The following is an 18464-nucleotide window of genomic DNA, read 5'->3' on the forward strand; positions in this document are numbered from 1 at the left end:
CCCTAGCTTTATTTTTAACCTATTCTATATCCTTCTCACTTCCAAACTTACCTTTTTATTTCAGTAGTTCCAGATTTTCACTTCTCTTATTTTAAATCTTTTGTCACCTCTCATTTTCAAAACATTTTACTTTTTTTTTTTTTTTTTTTTTACTGGTCTTAGCCCTTAGTTGTATTCTTTAAATCTTACCATTCCCTGGTTTATCTTTCATCCTTCTCTTTTTTTTTTCCTAATTTTTTTGGGGGGTGGTACCAGGGATTGAACCCAGGGGCATTTAACCACTGAATGACATCTCTAGCCCCTTTATATTTCTTATTTTGAGGCAGGGTCTTGCTAAGTTGCTCATGCCCTCACTTAAGTTTCTGAGGCTGTACTCAAACTTGCAATCCTCCTGCTCCAGCCTCCTGAGTCTCTGGGATTACAAGCACACCTGTCTCTTAATATATTTTTCTTACATATGATTTTTTTATGGCTACCAAGAAGTATTACTAGAGGGATACAATTGTCAATGCCTATAGCGCAAACAGAGACCATTACAGATCTCTGTCTCTCCATTCACAATTTCCACACTTTGGTCTTGCATACCAGCCTACCTGAGCTGTCCATATTTCCTTGTGGCAATCCCTGGGATGTTTTCTTATAATTAACTTCTCATTCCTAAGCATATCCCTCCTCCTTTATATCTTCATTAGGAAGATCATGATGAATTTGGGACACACACACACACACACACACACACATACATCATTGGGCACAAAGAGGTTTTCCCAAATAAGGATTTACAAACTAAGTCAACTGGGCAGCTTCTTCATCTAAAATATAAACCTAAGGAGGACCGGGGATGCAGCACAGTGCAGAGCTCTTGTCCTCCATGGGCAAGGTACTAGGTCCCATTCGCAGCACCAGAAAATTAATAAATAAAACAGTCTCAGTTAGGCATGGTGGCACACACCTGTAATCCCAGGAGGCTGAGGCAGAAGGATCACGAGTTTAAAACCAACCTCAGCAATTTAGTGAAGCCCTAAGCAACTTGGCAAGACCCTGTCTCCAAATAAAAATATTTAAAAGGCTGGGGATATGGTTCAGTGGTGGAGCACCCCTGGGTTCAATCCCTGGTATGTGTGTGTATGTATGTGTATATATATATATATAATTTCCATGATACATTGTGCAGTTTAGAAATTACTCAGCATTTTTGAAAGGACAGTTCAGGGATCTGTCTTTCAAGAATCCTAAATAACCAAGTCTAAGGAGAATGCTAGTTTGCTCTTATTTGTGCACTTATTTGTAACCCTACATGAACTAGAATCCCTAAAGAATTAAATAATGTTCTCCAACTGGGCTCCCAGACACCCTGAGGCACCACAGTGAACTCAGAGGATATTTTAAATTTTCAAGAGGCACTTGATATCTGTCAGACACCAAACTGCTAACTTGAGGCAGTTCACAGTTTCAACATTAGACAGCAATGTTCCTTTTAATGGTGTCATGTCTTTGCAAAGCTAGGATTTTGGCAGTTGCTTTGATAAAAAGCAGCCACATAAAAAGGAGCGTGGAACAGGAAATACAGGTGACAGTACCAAACTGATTCTAAAGTTTAAGAAGTTGTGCAGGGCCCAAAAGTCACAGACATCTTAGTAGTAATTATAGTTACTTCAGAATGAAATAGCCACTGGGCATAATGGCACACACCTGTAATCCCAGCTACTCAGGAGGCTGAGGTGGGAGGCTGAAACAGAAAGATCACAAGTTCAAGGCCAACCTGCACAATTTAACAAGATCTGTCTCAGAATTAAAAGAGCTGGGATGTAGTGCAGCAGTAGAACACTCCTAGGTTCCCCAGTACCAAAGGTAATGATAATTAAATTTTAAAAAGATCTGGAATGCAGCTCATGGTAGAAAATCCCTGGTGTAAGACCCCGGTACCACATTAAAAAAAAAAAAAAAAAAAAAAAAAAAAAATCTGGGAACACCAAAACCTAGGACTATTATTGGTAGATATAAAGATATTTACTATAAAAGTCTTTCAACTTTCTTATATATTTGAAAATATTCACAACAAAATGTTGGACAAAAGAAAACTTAGCAGTATCTTTAATAACTCTAATAAAACATATAATTAATGATACATATCTTGACAATTAACTAGGCCTCCAATTCTCTATAACAGAATTTGTTTGCTTGTTTGTTGGTTGGTACTAGGGATTGAACTGAGGGACACTTTACCACTGAGCCACATCCTCAGTCCTTTTTATTTTTTTTATTTTTTATTTTGAGACAGGGTCTCACTAAGTTGCCTGGGGCCTGAGTTGCTGAGGCAGGCCTCGAACTTTTGATGCTCTTGCCTCAGCCTCCCAAGTCACTGGGACTGTAGGCATGTACCACCATGCCCAGCAGAATTTTTTAAAAGTAAACAAGCATTTGACATTGCATTTGATTTATAGAATTAGCATCTGCATGTAGATAGGAAACACAAAATACAATTGGCTTTCTGTATCTGTGGATTGTACATTCATGGATTCAAACAACCGGAAATCAAAAATATTCAAGAAAAATTAATTTCCAGAAAGTTCCCAAAAAGCAAAACTTTAATGTGCTGTGGGCCAAGAGGCTGAGACGGGAAACTGAAGCAGAAGGCTCACAAAATTAAGGCCACCCTGGACAATTTGACAAGACCCTGTCTCAAAATTAAAAGGGCTGAGATATAGCTCAGCAGTAGAACACTCCTGGGCTCCAGCCCAAGAATGAATCCATGAAAATGAAGTGATATGTACAAATTATATTAGGCATTATAAATAATCCAGATAAATATAAATAATCCTGATTTAAAGTAAATGTATGTAGATCATATGCATATAATATATGCGAGACTTGAGCATCCATCCTGGGATTTGGATATCTATGAAGGATTCTGAATCCTTTCCCCTTCAGACACCAAGGGATGACTGTGACAGCAATTCTTATGGAAAGGGGTGGTTCGGGGAACTTTGAAGCAATCTTCAAAGAAAATGTTTTATATATATGAAAGGATATCAATATGTGGATCCAGCATATGGATCATAGCCTGTTTCCTGGGTAAGCAGAATGAGGTGGTTCAGTGACTATAGAGTGAATTGAGTCCTAGGGTCAGAAAGTCTTCCCTGAAAGAGGTCTATTTGGGGCTGACCATGGTGCCTTCCTCAAGTCCTCCCCCTCCACCATCCACACAAGCCCCCACCAACATTCACATTAACACTGGAGGTAGACATGCCGGGTCGCTTCTAACACGAGGAAAGGAGTTGAAGTTCAACTGCAGGAAAAGTAGAATTCAAGTCAAAAGAATTAAGACGTACTTTAAATTGACATATATATTATCACATAGAAGATATAATCATCTTACACCTTGAAACACTCAAGTATATCACATATAAAGATTGAAACAACCACAGAAGGGCTGGCAGTGTATTCAGTCGTAGAGTGCTTGCCTAGCATGCTTAAGGCCCTGGGTTCCATCCAAGCGCGGCAAAACCAAAAAAGACAATAGAAATACAAAGAATAAGACCCATCTCTACCTTATGGTAGCTGTCTGTGACTCTTGCATGGAAATTTTCTTTTATCCTTTACTTGAGGTTTTGTTAATTGTTAAGTGCAAATAATAAAACTATAAAAACCCCACCAGGGCTGGGGATGTAGCTTAATGGTAGAGTACTTGCCTAGCATCATGAGGCTCTATGTTCAATCCCCGACTCTGGGAGAAAGGAAGGGAGGGAGGGAGGGAGGGAGAGAGGAAAGAAAAAAGAAGAACAAGCCTACCTATTATTACATTTAAACTTTTTGCACTAGAGATAGGGTCTCCTTGTGTTGCCCAGGTTGACCTCAAATTCTTGGTCCTCCTGCCTCAGCCTCCTGAATAACTGGGATTAAAAGCATATACCACCACACCTAGCTTTATATTTAGGATTATTACTGTCCAATGTGTGTAAAACCTAGTGTTCTTAAAGGAGCATTTTAATGAGGCATGTTTTTGTCATTAAGTATGTAAGAGTCAAAGAGCTATCAAATTGGACCTGGACATTTACCACTTTAACTTGACCTTTGACATAATGGAGATATACAATAAACCCTAGCAATACTCTATTAAAGATTCAAATAGAAAGGAGAAAGAAGCCAAAAAGGTAGAAAGGAAATAAAAGAAATAAGCTTTTACAAATAGCTAGATACTGTGCTAGGTGCTTTTTACACATATTATTTCTAAAATACATGACTATTAAGTAAGAAATAGTCTCTCTGACATTAATCATGATGAGCAGAGCTGGATTTTTTTTTGTAAAGCCCCAAAGCTTTGAACATGAATTAATTTGTCCTCTAAATCCAGGTCTCTCTTGAACAAATCATGTTAATGCTCAAGAGGGTTATGAGATCCAGATCTGTGTGTGCATTTAAATTCCTCATCCTGCCTCAGTTCCAAAATAGATGTCCAGGTATCTAGCCTTTAAATCCGCTTATGGGCACACTTTTTAATTTTTTTCCCAACTTCCTCTTTCCTGTGTATAAGATTAGACAGAACAACAGATATCAAACACCCATCAAACACCCACTGGGTGACCTTGTGAGCAGCAATTGCTTAGAACCTTAATTGCCTGTGTTATTGGGTAATATGCTTTGGACTCTTGTCAAATGAGAATTAGTTAAAGGAACTAGAAATGTGTCCTTTGAAAAAGGCAGATATGACTGATATTTTCAGAGGTTTGAAAGTCCGTGATGCTGAAGAGAGGTTAGCCCTAGGCTGTGTATTACCCAGAGCTCAGGGCTAGGACTTGAAGAGGTCAGGGAAGTAGCTATAGTTTGGATCCAGACTATCCCACAAAGGCCCAGGAGATAAAGGTTTGCTCCACAGCTTGTGGTGGTGCTATTGGAACTTGTGGAAACATTAAAGGTGGGGCCTGGTGGGAATGTGTCATTGGAAAAAAGGTTGCCCTCAAAGAGGATTTTGGGACCCCACTTTTCCTCTCCCTTTTTTGGCATCAGCTAAATGATATTAACAATTTACTCCACCATGTGTTCCCACCCTGTGCCCCCACCATGATTTGCTGCCTTGCTCCAGGCCCAAAAGCAAGGAGACCGATCAACCAACAATGTGGACTGAAACCTCCAAAACTGTGAGCTGAAATAAACCCTTTTTTTTTTTTTTTTTAGGTATCTCAAGTATTTTGTTACAGTAATGAAAAGCTGACAAACACAGGGCTCATCTAACCATTAGAATTTTTCCACAGGCTGCCTAGTGAGATGATGCATGCCCCTCCATGGATATTAATGCAGAAACTGGAAGATCATCTGTCAGGGATGCCATACCTCAGATTTCTGCCTAAATTTAAGGAATGAAATAAATCAATAGTTCTCAAATACCTGTCCAGGTATGATAGAGTTTCTACTGATTCATAACAAAGCAATAATAAAATAATAATATGTCAGGATTTTTTTCTCAATCTCACTTTACTGAAATTAAATGGCTGTTCTGAATTCTGAGATTACTGAGTAATCAAAATTACTCCTATTCTAATTTGCTGCTGTCATAATCTCCTCTCTTCTGTGAAGTAATGATGTTTCCAGGTGTACTGGCACATGCCTATAATCCCAGCCACTCAGGAGTTGGAGGAAAGAGAACCACAAGTTCAAGGGCAGCCTCAGGAATTTAGTAAGAACTTGTCTCAAATTTTTAAATTAAAAGAAAAAATTTAAAGGACTGTGGATGTAGCTCAGTGGTAAAGTGCACCTGGCTTCAATCTCTAGTATCCCCCATCCCCCCCCCAAAAAAATGACAGGATATGATGATAGTCATTGCTTTTTATAGTAAATGTATTGGGCATAATAAAAAAATAGCATCATTTTGCTCACTCTCCCAACTTTTCTGCTTTCTGATGATGCAAAAAACCAAAATCAAGAAACTACTCTATTAGATGAACTCAAAGTTCACCTAGTTGCCAGTTGTTGAAGGCAAAAATATGGGCATCACCTTGAGTCTTCTCTTTCTCAACCCCCACATCCAGCCATCAGCATGTAGTGTTGACTCTGTGTCCACAACATGTGCACAAGATGACTCTTCTTTCTAGGTGATCTCTCTAGCCCAAGGCCTCATCATCTCTCCTACCAACACCTCAGCAAGAGGTTCCTAATCCATCTCCCTGAATCCATTCTCCACCTTCACATCAATTCATTCTCCATTCGGCAAATAGGGTATTAAACATAAAAACTGGGTCATGTACTCCCCCTTAATGCCCTCAAATGCTTCACATCTCACTTAGAATAAAATCCAAATTTCTTTTTACCATGACAGAAGACCCTATAAGGCCTTGCCCCTGTCTTCCTCTCTGACCTCAGTTTATATGACCTTTCAGTTCTTCAAAAGCACCAAACTGATTTCTGCTTTAGGACAATTTGTTCCTTTCCCCCAGATCTCCCCAGGTTTGATTTCCTCTCCTCCTTAGAGAAGTCTTCCAAGATCACATGACCTAAGGCAGCCCCTTCCCCAAACCCAGTCCCTCTTTATCAGTAATCCTGTTTTGTTTCCTTATGACACATCTACAGTTCAAATTGTCTTTTCCAATTGTTTCCATGTTTCCTGCCTTTCTTCTCATAGATCGCTTCTATATTCCCCACAAAAGAAAGAATACATAGAAGTTGAAAGAACTAGTGAATTAAAAGGTAGCTTCCGGGCTGAGGTATGGCTCAGGGGTAGAGTGCTCGCCCAGAATGCACAGGGGTGAGATCCCCAGCACCACTAAAAAAAAAGTACACTCCAACTTGAGATTCCAGGACATGCTTTCTCTTCCAAAATCTCTCTGTGAACACATGTGCTTAGCAAAAGCGTTATTTATTAAAGGGGGGAAAAGACAGCGCATCTTCAGCTCAGATCCAAATCAAAATATGATTCGTTGTAATGTAGGTGCTGCTTCGTGTTGCCGCAGGATAGGGATCATGCTGTTTTGCCTCTTAGGAACAAGTGGAAGCAATGCTCAAACACAAGAAAAACCTAAAAAGACTTTCTCAGAAATGCGAAGGTCTCCAAATATACTCAAAGATGGGACTGAGAAAATGATGGTAATAATGATAATACGACAACAATAGCCAGCACTTACATTATTCTGTACAAGGAAGCCTTCTGAGCCCTGGCTGTTAACTTGTTTCTCACTTCAACACTTCAAGAAAAATCCCATTATTGTTTTCATTTTACAGAGGAGGAAAACCGAAAAATTTTGCTTAAAGTCATCTACAGAAAAGCATGACCAAGGCTCTGACGTTGTTTCTCAGTCTTGGACCAGCACTCTAGAATATTTTTCTCTGTCTAGCTTCTCTGGATATGATGGAGACCGTGGAGAACAGGGAAATCGTCATTCCTTTCTCACGCGATGATTAATTCCAATAACGCGGATCATCTGTCATGTCCTATAATTTTCCATAATGGGATGTCAATTTTTAACTTTTGTGAGACAAGTTATGCAAATCGGCAGAGCCTAAAAGAACACACAAAACAGAATGCAATGGCTACCGGAAAACAGGACATTAATGCCCCTAACATTTTCTATTATTGCAGCAATCTGCTGAGCAGCAGCCTCGTGGGTGTGCAGGGGGGTCAGTGTTTTGTTGGGAAAGAACTACACAGCTGTTCCCCATCTGATCTGGCTCCAAGCTCCACCTGAGAGTGGACTGCTTGAGCCAGGCCAAGAGCTGCCTTTAATTGACTCCCACCTGCCTCCATTCATTAACATATGTCCCTCCACAAGGCAGAAGGAATCACTCTGTTTCCAAATGTGCCTCCTCACTCAGAAGGACGGCCTGCATAATAATTATGTGGTAGTGCACAGGAAATTGGCAGGCTAGCACCTCTTCATCCAGAGCCCTACTGACATGTGTCTACGTGCCAAAAAAAAAAGAAAAAGAAAAAGAAATGTATTCCCAGATGAATCCACTCACAGGCTGGTGGTGATACTTGCAGGAAGGCAATTGGGGCTGAGGTCACATATTTAGGAGATGTGACAGGGACGCCTCTCCATTGATCTAGGTAACATCAGGAGAAGTTCATCCACAAAATAAAAGATTCCGGGCCTTGGACTTGTCCACTAAAGTCATAGCCACTGAGCAGCGAGTGCTATGTGTCTTATTGTTCTAACAATAAAAGGAGAGCAGAGGCCACGGCTCCGTCTCTGAGCTCATCCTGGATCTGAGATTTTAAGAACCAGCTTTTAGATTGATTTCTAAATGGCCAGATTTAACGTATTGGCATTTAGAGCCAAGAAACAAATTCCTTTTATAGAATGCATTTGTGTTCCAGAGAGACTGCATGTTGGCTTCAAATTACTGACCGGCTTGTGCTTCTCAAGGATTTGATAGACCATTTTTTAAGCTTACCTCTGTCTTTTAAAGACAAGCTATAAATTTATTTTTTAAAGTAAATGGCTAGCAATGATGGTGGCACAACAGTGTGAAGGTACATAGTGTCACTAAACTATACCTAATCTTAGAAGCTAATAAATGCTGAGTTTTACGTTATATACATTCTAACACAATTTTAAAATCTTTAACTTGGAAAAAAGTAGTATTCACAGGTGTGACCACAGAACTGATACTTGTGTGGGCACCCAATCTGCATACCTCACAGAAGCCATAAACTCCTGGGCTCAAGTAAACCTGCCTCAGCCTCCTAAATAGCTGGGACTACAAGTGTGTGCCCCGTGCCAGGTTCTGAAGGCGTTTTTTACTAAACTCAGGTTCAAAATATTGAATATATGCACAGATCTTTGTAGGTTAAAAATTTCTTAATTTTCTTAATTGTCTAAAGTGATGGGAAATACTGTCTCAAATTTTCAGTCATTTTGCAAAAACCCCATGAAAGTTGTCAGATTTGTTACTTATCATCAAGGAAATAGTACATAGTCTAGAAAAAAATTCATGCAGGACTTTAGTCCAAATGCTTACAGAAGTTTAATAGATGGTAAAAAATGAACTTTCAAATAAACAAAGAAAAGATAGATTAACCAATTCATAATATTCTGATAATTGAGTACTCATCTGAAAAACAAAAATTAAAAATAGGGGATCCCCCGGGGCTGGAGTTGTAGCTCAGTGGTAGAGTGCTTGCCTAGGATGTATGAGGCACTGGGTTCGAACCTCAGCACCACATAAAAATATTTAAATGAAACAAAGGTATTGAAGGGAAAGTGAGGAATGAGAGACAGGTAAGTGAGAAATGAAAGACAGAGACCAGGCAGAGATATACATGAGAGTTTGTCAGAGCTGACAAATAAAGGCTATATCTCTGTAGCGGAGAGAGGCAAAACAGGATTGAGTGCCAGAACTTTTGTGGGGCAGGCTCAGGAATCAGAGCTGATTGGGTCCTAATGCAGTGGTTAGGAGTTGGGTTGGTATGAGGGAGTGGTGAGCCTTTCTAAGAAACGCCCTTGGGAAGGAAAGCCAAACTTTTTCCTTAAAATGGCAGCCATCACTTAAGAAGACTGTTCAGATGCTAAGCAAGGACCTTAAAGGTAATGTGTTCACCTACAACTTTAAAAAAAAAAAAAATTTTTAAGGGGATCCCTACCTTATCCTATAAATCAAAACAAAATGAAGTCTAAATGAATCAAAGATTCAAGTATAAAAACAAAGAAGGGCTGGGGACTCAGCACAGTGGTGAAACAAGGGCTTAGCATGTGTAAGGTACTGGGTTCAATTCCCAGCACCAACAGTAAAAAAAAGATGAATCACAAAAATTTCTCAGTCAGAAAAGCTTTAATAGGATACAACGTCTGAAAAACACAAAATAATATATTAATGAAATAAAAAGAAATGTTTTAAAATATGAGAATAATCTTTGCAGCAAACATAGGCAAGGAACTAGTCATGGGTTAATATATAAAGAGGGCCTAAAATCAATAAGAAAAAGACCAGTCAGCTGGGTGCACTCAGGAGGCTGAGGCAGGAGGATCACAAGTTCAAGGCCAAATTCCTCAACTTAGAAAGATCCTATTTCTGGGGCTGAGGATGTGGCTCAAGCGGTAGCACGCTGGCCTGGAATGCATGAGGCCCAGGTTCGATCCTCAGCACCACATACAAACAAAGATGTTGTGTCCACCGAAAACTAAAGAATAAAAAATATTAAAATTCTCTTTCTCTCCCTCTCTCACTCTCTCTTTAAAAAAAAAAAAAAAAAAAAAAGAAAGAAAGATCCTATTTCAAAATAAAAAGGGGAAGGGGACATAGCTCAATTGGTAAAGTGATTTCCTAGCATGTACAAGGTTCTGGGCTCAACCCCAGCACCCCCCCACACACACACACACACATACATGCACACACCAAAAAAAAAATAAAATAATAAATCACCAAAAATAGATATAAGTGTTTATGTAAAGTTCTTTTATACATATAGAACCCTGCTCAACTTACTTATGATAAGAAAAATGATAATTAAAACTATGAGATAGCATTATCACTTACCATATTAGCAAATGTCAAAAATTTTATGACATACTACATTGGTGAGAAAATGGAGAAACACATTTTCATCCACTATTGTTAGAAATATAAATTTGCAAATTCACATTTGGAGGAGCCAAATATAATAATAGTTCTTGTTTTGGAAACAAAAAGTTTTCAAAGTATACTCAGATAGAGCAAGGTTTTATGTAGATTTAAAATATAGCTCTCAGGTTCCCCTCCCCACTAACTCCTGAGGCACTTCCCTCATATAGAGATTCAGCTGGGAACCGAGGCACACACATGTAATCCCAGCAGTTTGGGAGGCTGAGGCAGGAGGATCTTGAGTTCAAAGCCAGTCTCATCAACTTGGTGAGGCCCTAAGCAACTCAGTGAGACCCTGTCTCTAAATAAATTACCAAAGAAGGCTGGGGATGTGGTTCAGGGGTTAAGCGCCCTGGGTTCAATTCCTGGTCTCAAAAAAGAGAGAGAGAAAGATACAAAGACTTCATTCTAATCCCAAGAATGCACAGTTAGCAAAAGTCAGAACTTGTTATCTTGAAAGATAGGCAGTGTGACAGTAGCTAACAACCTTTCCAAGTTGGCCATTAAGGATATTACTTTTGCTTTATTGTTTACAGGAAATGTTTACTGCTAAGGCCAGCCTGGCATTCATAACCAAAGTAATATAAAGCCAGAGCCTGATCTGTGTTGGTTCCAAGGAAATCAAGGGAAATCCAGGCAGATTCACACAGAGAGGCTGATGCACAAGGCAAAGTCCACCAAGGCAGATTCTGTGTCCCTCCATCTTGGCCCAAGAACTGCATCACAGGCATAAAACAGATGGGAAGGGATTTTGTCCTTGAGAGAGCAACAGAAAACATCTGACAGCAGCTTGGACCCAAAGAGGAAAACTGTCTGAGAAAAGAATTGAGACTTCCTAGAACACTTTGAAGAGACAAGCTTTGAGTATTGGTAATACATTGCTGTTTCTTCTATATATGTTGCTTTTATTGGCAAATATGAAATCATGGTATATACAGTGGAAATAAGACAACCAACTGGTTAGAAGGTCTTTCCCCAATCTGCTGATCCTCCCTGCAATGCTATGTGTTCCCACCTGCCCATCTCACCCCTTCTTTTCCTGTCCCATTCCCGACCCCATAAGATATTCCATTTCCAGTCTCCCTATTGAATCCTCTCCCATCCTTCAAAGCCCCTTTTAAATCCCAGATCCTTCCCCAAGTCTGAGCATCCAACCCTTGAGATAGCTCTGAATTCTAAGACATTTCACACACACATGTACGTATGTGAGTATGTTCACATATAATTTAAGTGTGCAATTAAATATAACAAGCTTTACAGGGCCATTGATCAGTTTCTTTGAATATTGAACATTTTTTTGTTTCTTTTAAACATTGAACAATGAACACTGAAGAAAATGTTTGAAGAAATCAACATTATCAATAAACACTGAAGAAAATGTTTCTTTTGAATATTGAACGATGTTACTGTTCATTGAACATTGAACAGTTAAGATTATGGACTCTGAGGTCCTAGATTTGGAATCCCTGCTCTATCACTTACTGTGTAACCTTGAGAAATTTACTTAACTTCTCTAAGCCTGCATTACAAGACTCAAGTTTAAGGACACTACTCTTAGCCAGGTATAATGACACTCCCAGGGACTGGGGAGGCTAAGGCAAGAGGATTACCAGTTCAAGGCCCTAAGCAACTTAGCAAGACCGTGTCTCAAAATAAGGAATAAAATGGACTGGGGATGTGACTCAGTGCTAAAGCACCGCCTCTGTGTTCAATCCTTGGTACCAAAAAAAATATAAGAAGCATTATTCAACAAGGAGAGGTGATACAGGCCTGTAATCCCAGAAACTTGGGTGGCTAAGTCAGGAGGATCTTTGAGGTCACCTTGGGCAAACAGAGAGACCCTGTCTCAAAAAAAAAAAAAAAAAATTAAAAGGGCTAGAGGGTATAGCTCAGTGATAAAGCACTTGCCTAGTATATGCAAGGCCCTAAGTTTGATCCTCAGAATGAAAAAAAAAAAAAAAACTTATAATGTGATTTTTTTAAAGAGTGTCTTAATTTACTAAATCAATGCTCAGAAAATATTTAAATGTTTGACAATATACTAAGTTCTAAAAAGAAAAATTGGACATAGGGCAAGTTTGAAGATTCCAGATAATTTGTTCCTAGTTAACAGAAGTTTTGCTCGAGTTAAATCACAAAAAACAAACAATGAAAACTGGATTCTTCACCTATATTTATGAGAATGACGTAAAAACAATTTCTCTTTATTAGCCAGACAGGCTGCCTGCCTTCCTCTCTCTGTGCGAGGGTGTCAGATTGCAGCTTTGCAGGATCCTGTTCTACCCAGCAACTGATAAACAAAGGGGAAAAGCCATTGTCATTGGCCAGGTCTCTAATTGGCACAAAGTCACTAGCCTTAATTTTGGCCACTGGAATTACATTTTAGCAGAAAGAAGGAAAAGAACATAATTTTTCAGAACACATTATTCATCCAGCTAGTATGTCTTCCACCAAAGGGTGACAGCCGATAAATGAAGAAGAAGGAAAAAGAAAAAAAAAAACAAGCAAGACTTAATTCAATGTCACTTTTAACTCAAACTCAAAGAGACATGTGCAATTGTCCTACTTCCTGTGTCTCAAAATGAGACTGTGAAAAGTGGGGCTGGGGATATAGTGGTAGGGTGCTTGCCTAACATGGGTGGGTTCAATCACCAATACCAAAAAAAAAAACAAAAAGAAAACACAACACTTTGGCTTCATATTCTGTTTAAGAACAATGTGAGTTCATTGCTGAAAAGCAAGTGTCCTGAGTTGACCAGGCTGAGGATGATGAGAGATCCAGCATCAACATTAAAAGATTCCTGACTAGGGCTCCTTTGTAAGGTTTTCGACGGTTTTACCATCTCATGATAATCCCCTACAACAACCCTATGTGGGAGTGGTGCAATTCCCACAAGAAACTTGGACGTAAGGATTTAGTCCAAGGTCAAAGTGAGTTTTCAACAAGGCCCAGGAATCAACTCCAGGTTTCCTGCTCCTACTGGCTGATTTGTCTTCACAAGTTGGAAAACATCCCTCACCCATCTCTTGCCCTGTTCTATTCTCAGACTGTGTGGATGCCCAGCTGAAAATAGAATCTCCCTACTCCAGCCAGAAGCCTCCCCTGCCTTGCCCAGCAGAAGGTGGGTTACAGGAAGGAGAAATTGGTGGTCAGCATTTTGTCTAGAAAAGTACTCCCAGTTACAGCTGCCAGAATCAGCAAAAATCATTATACAAGACATCCAGTCAAATTTGAACATCAGGAAAAGAAAAATCATTTAGTATTACGATAGCCCATACAATATTTGGTTCATACTTAAACTAAACATTTATTTACTATTATCTGAAATTCATTTTAGCTGGGTGCCCTGTATTGTAACAGAGTGTCCTACGCTCCGTCCATGCCCACTTCTGCCCCGGTGCCCACAAACAGGAGTAAAGAAAGGGCAGAAAACTCACCCAATTCACATGGAGCAACACAGAGATGCTTTCCCTTCCAAAATCTGGGAAGGTTGCTCTCAAGTTCATTATGCAAAATGAGAAGAGAGCTTCTTTGTATTTTCTGACCTATTGAAAAAAAAAACTGAGCATAGTGGCATATTGCCAGCTACTCAGGAAGCTGAGGCAGGTAATCACTTGAGCCTTAGAGTTTAGGGCTAGCAGGGGCAACATAGCAAGACCTACTCTCTTAGAAACATACAGTAAATTAATTTAGGAATGCAATGATATTTATGGGTTTTTTCCCCCAATTACAAAAGTAATATGTATGTATCTCCCAAAGATAACTGCAACAATATCTCCCATTCCACTTTTCCACAATGTGATCAAGAGCTGTTTTCTGTGTCCCTTTGCCCCTGAATATAACTGGACTTACGACTTGTACCCCATAGAAGCATCAAAAATAATGCCATGGGGAGGTGTGGTGGTGCACACCTATGATCCCAGCAGCTCTAGAGACTAAGGCAGGAGGATCACAGGTTTAAAGCCAGCCTCAGCAACTTACTGAGGTCCTAAGCAACTTAGCAAGACCCTGTCTCAAAATAAAAAATAAAAAGGGCCGGGGATATGGCCCAGTGGTAAAGCACCCCTCCATTCAATACCTGTGCAAAAAAAAAATAATAATAATGATGTCATGAAACGCACAAGACTAAGTTAAGAGAAAGCCATGCAGCGCTGGCCTTGCTTACTGGAATATTCAAATATGCAGCCCTGAGTTGCCGTAAGACTAGACTGAAGCTGCTATGTTGGTAAGAAGCCAAGCCACAGGGAAGGGCCATGCCTAGGCGCCCAGGAGGCAGATGCTGTCCTCATCTCCTTCCATTCCAGGTGTCAGACGTGTGAGTAACAAGGCCTCAGATGATTCTCGGCCCCAGCTGTTGCATCACTTCCTTGATAAAATCTGAGACAGGATGAAGCAGAAACATACCATGCCTGTTCTGACCTTCCACATTCTTGACCTCAGAACTTGTCAACATAGTAAAATGCTTGTTATTTTATGACACCATGTTTGCAATGGTTTATTATGCAGTAATGACAACTAGAACAGAATACCTGCTCACTGCAGAAAAATCAAAAAAGAAATTGCCTTCTGTAATTTCACATGTAAAGGCAATTGCTTTTAAATTTTTAAGATATGAGTTTCTGCTATTTTCTATGGCTACATGCACTCTTTACTTAAATATGGCATCATAGCACAAAACAATGTTATTATCTTATTTTTGGTTTCAAGAAGACGAGTATAAAAATCTCTTATCTTATTGAACAATATTCTCTTTGAAAATTATTCCTATAGGATCTATCAGTGAATATTTAGGTTGTTTCTAATTTTACGTTATTATAAATACAGCTGCAATGAATATCCTAAATTTTTGCAGTTCTGATTTCTTTTTCCTGAAGATAAATGTGCCGCCCACCCCCCACCCTTGTTTTTTCTTAAGAGAAAAATTGTTATTTTAAGAATTCCAGGGCTGGGGTCCTGGCTCAGTGGTAGAGTACTTGCCTAGATTGTGTGAGGCACTAGGTTTGATTCTCAGCACTGCATATAAATATAAATAAATAAAGGTCCATCCACATCTAAACAAAATAGTTTTTATAAAAAAGAATTTCAAAGAATTCATGAACTTGACAATATCAACACTTTAAAAATTATCAGACAAAGGTGCCAAGAACGTACTAGAGAAAAGACAGCCTTTTTAACACATGGTCTGGGGAAAATTGGTTATCCATATGTAGAAGAATAAGACCAGATCTTTATCTCTCTCCCTGCACAAAAGTCAAATTATGCTATTTGCAGGAAAATATGTAAAACTTGAGAACATTATATTAAGAGAAATAAGCCAAACTCAGAAAGGCAAGTGTCATATGTTTTCTCTCACAAGTAGAAGCTGGAAGTGAGAAAGGAAAAGAAAGTTGGTGGGTGGGAGAATCTCATGAAAATTGAGGGGAGATCAACAGAATAGAGGGACCAGTGGAAGGAGGAGGAGAGGAAAAGAGCAGGTGCTGGCCAATGATTTAAGCCAAATTATATTGTTGTGTTGTGTGCGTGAACGAGTATGTAGCAATGAATCCCACCATTATGTGTAATTATAATACACCAATAAAAATATGGAAAAAACAGTACAAATGATATGTTGCATAGAAATAGATGAAATTAAAGCCAATCAAGTAGGTATTAAGCTGACCTTCTCAGCTTAATGGCATTCATGATACACGTGGTCAGGTTTCTGACTGGTCCCGATCATGTGGATCCAAAGCAGAGGAAAGGTCTGAGAGGCCAAGAGGAGGAACATGGGCGGAGACTACAAACAGGGGAACCCTTGGCCACATCAACGAAATTCACTGAGCCAAACTCATAATCCAGGAACACCCCTGCATGACCTAGACGCCTTTCTGTGTACTAAGGTACTAGTGGGGAAGAGGTAAAGAGATGGTACCCATTGTCCTCTTGGACACAGAAAAATAGAAAAACTCCAAATTAACAAGCATGTCATTCCTATGGTCCAAGAATCGTTACAAACTCCAATGACTTAGTTCCAACGGTCCCCCACGTCTATCTCTCAGTAATACGGGCCCAAAGTGAATGTCTGGTCTCCCCATGTAAGAAAACACTAGAGGCTGGGCACAGTGGTGCACACCTCTAATCCCAGTGGCTCTGGAGGCTGAGGCAGGAGGATCACAAGTTCAAAGCCACCCTTAGCAACAGTAAGGCACTAAGCAACTCAGTGAGATCCTATCTCTAAGTAAAATACAAAATAGGGCTGGAGATGTTGCTCAGTGGTTGAGTGCCCCTGAGTTCAATCCCCAGTACCCGCCCTCGACCCCCCCCACCCCGCCGCCAAAAAAAAAAAGAAAAGAAAAGACATAAATCTTGTTGAATCACAGATGACAACAAGATGATCAGGACTAATGAGTAAACGTCTCAGGTCTTCAAACAGGGGGAGGTGACAAGTAATTATTTCATTATCCCAGAAGACAGACACTTGGAATTGGTTGAGCATGTTCATCGATCCAGTGACTGTCCAGGAGCTGAGCTCTGGGTTCAAGAGCTGGGACATGTGGATCTATCTGTACAGACTCACTTCTTTTCAACAAGTTTTCAAAATGCTGGAGCAACTCCATGTCTGATTCGTGCCACACTCCTTTAGTTCCTCATATATCCCTTGTAGAAGTCTCCCCTTTAGAGACATCTTGTCTTTGCTTTCTTGAGTTTTTGAAAAAAATCTCTTTGCTTTGCTTTTCCAATTGCTCTACATGATGATGCCCTTCCTCATAGAGCGGTTGACACAGCCTCCAGCACAGATTATCCCTCCCCCATAGATTCACATAACCACAGGGCTTATTCGTGAAACTCAGTCTTTCACAAATCCCACTCAAATCTCTTCCATTCCCAGCACTTTACTGGAAACACATTTTTCACCAAGAACACCCTTTGATGTACGTTCATCTCTCACCAAGGACTTTCTTTGCTGGATACACATATTTTAGTTCATGTTATTACTAACTCTTCCATCTGTAAAACTCAATCCTTCCATTTTTTTAATTATGCTGGTTTCTCAGTTTAGATTTCTCTGATTTCCTTGCTCTTTTCCCATAAAGACCTCATTTGCTTCAGGAGTTTTGCCAGTATCCCTCTGCAGTCCAGTCAGTGGAACAGTGTTGGTGAGCCTCATGCTCCTCAGCACTAAAGCAGAGAAACACAGCTGGTCCTTGACAACCCCACAGAAGATGGCCCTTGTTTTCTTATGTATTCCACACGTCAGCTCTTCAGAGCTGGGAGGTTGGGAAGCTTCTTTCCATCTGTCAAGAAACACTCATGTCTTTAAAACAACAGTGGTTATTTCTAAAAAATAAATATTTAAAAGTATTTTTTTTTTTTAAAAAGGGGGGGGGGGGCTGGGATTGTGGCTGGGAGAGCAATCATCTAGCACGTGCAAAGCCCTGGGTTCGAACCTTAGCACCACATAAAAATAAAACAAAGATATTGTATCCAACTACTTCTAAAAAATAAATATTTAAAAATATTTTTTTAAAAAACCAGTGGTTTTAAAGATTGTTTGATGTGATGTTTCCTTGCACACAAGGCAGCTAGGAGGATATTGGGCTTCTGCCCAGCAGATACAGAGACAAGATCTACAAAATCTGTGTCCACAGCCTATAGTGACTGGGTCCATGAAATAATCCTAGCAAATGGAGCACTTGAATTTATTCTGAAATTTATTGGAATCCATTTTTCTTTGAGTACTTTTAATGGAATATTTCACTGTCGCTCAATAAGAAATTCTGTTAAATTCCCCTCAGATGTCCACCTAGTGGTTGCAGTAAACTTCAGAGGTCTCTCGAATCCAGTTAAATCCAAACACAGTAGCCCTGGCTTTCAAAGAATGAGGTTAGTAAAGATGTATTAGAAATGATGTCACATTGCTCTGAACTACCTC

At 39.7% G+C, this 18464-nt stretch overlaps 1 pseudogene; it reads right to left on the reverse strand.

Moving 5' to 3' along the window:
* Nucleotides 1–16267: 16267 nt before the first annotated feature.
* Nucleotides 16268–18257, reverse strand: LOC143381935 (tripartite motif-containing protein 77-like; annotated as a pseudogene).
* Between the last annotated feature and the right edge of the window lie 207 nt (nucleotides 18258–18464).

Source organism: Callospermophilus lateralis, chromosome 16 (genome assembly GCF_048772815.1).
Source record: "Callospermophilus lateralis isolate mCalLat2 chromosome 16, mCalLat2.hap1, whole genome shotgun sequence".
Lineage (NCBI taxonomy): Eukaryota > Metazoa > Chordata > Mammalia > Rodentia > Sciuridae > Callospermophilus > Callospermophilus lateralis.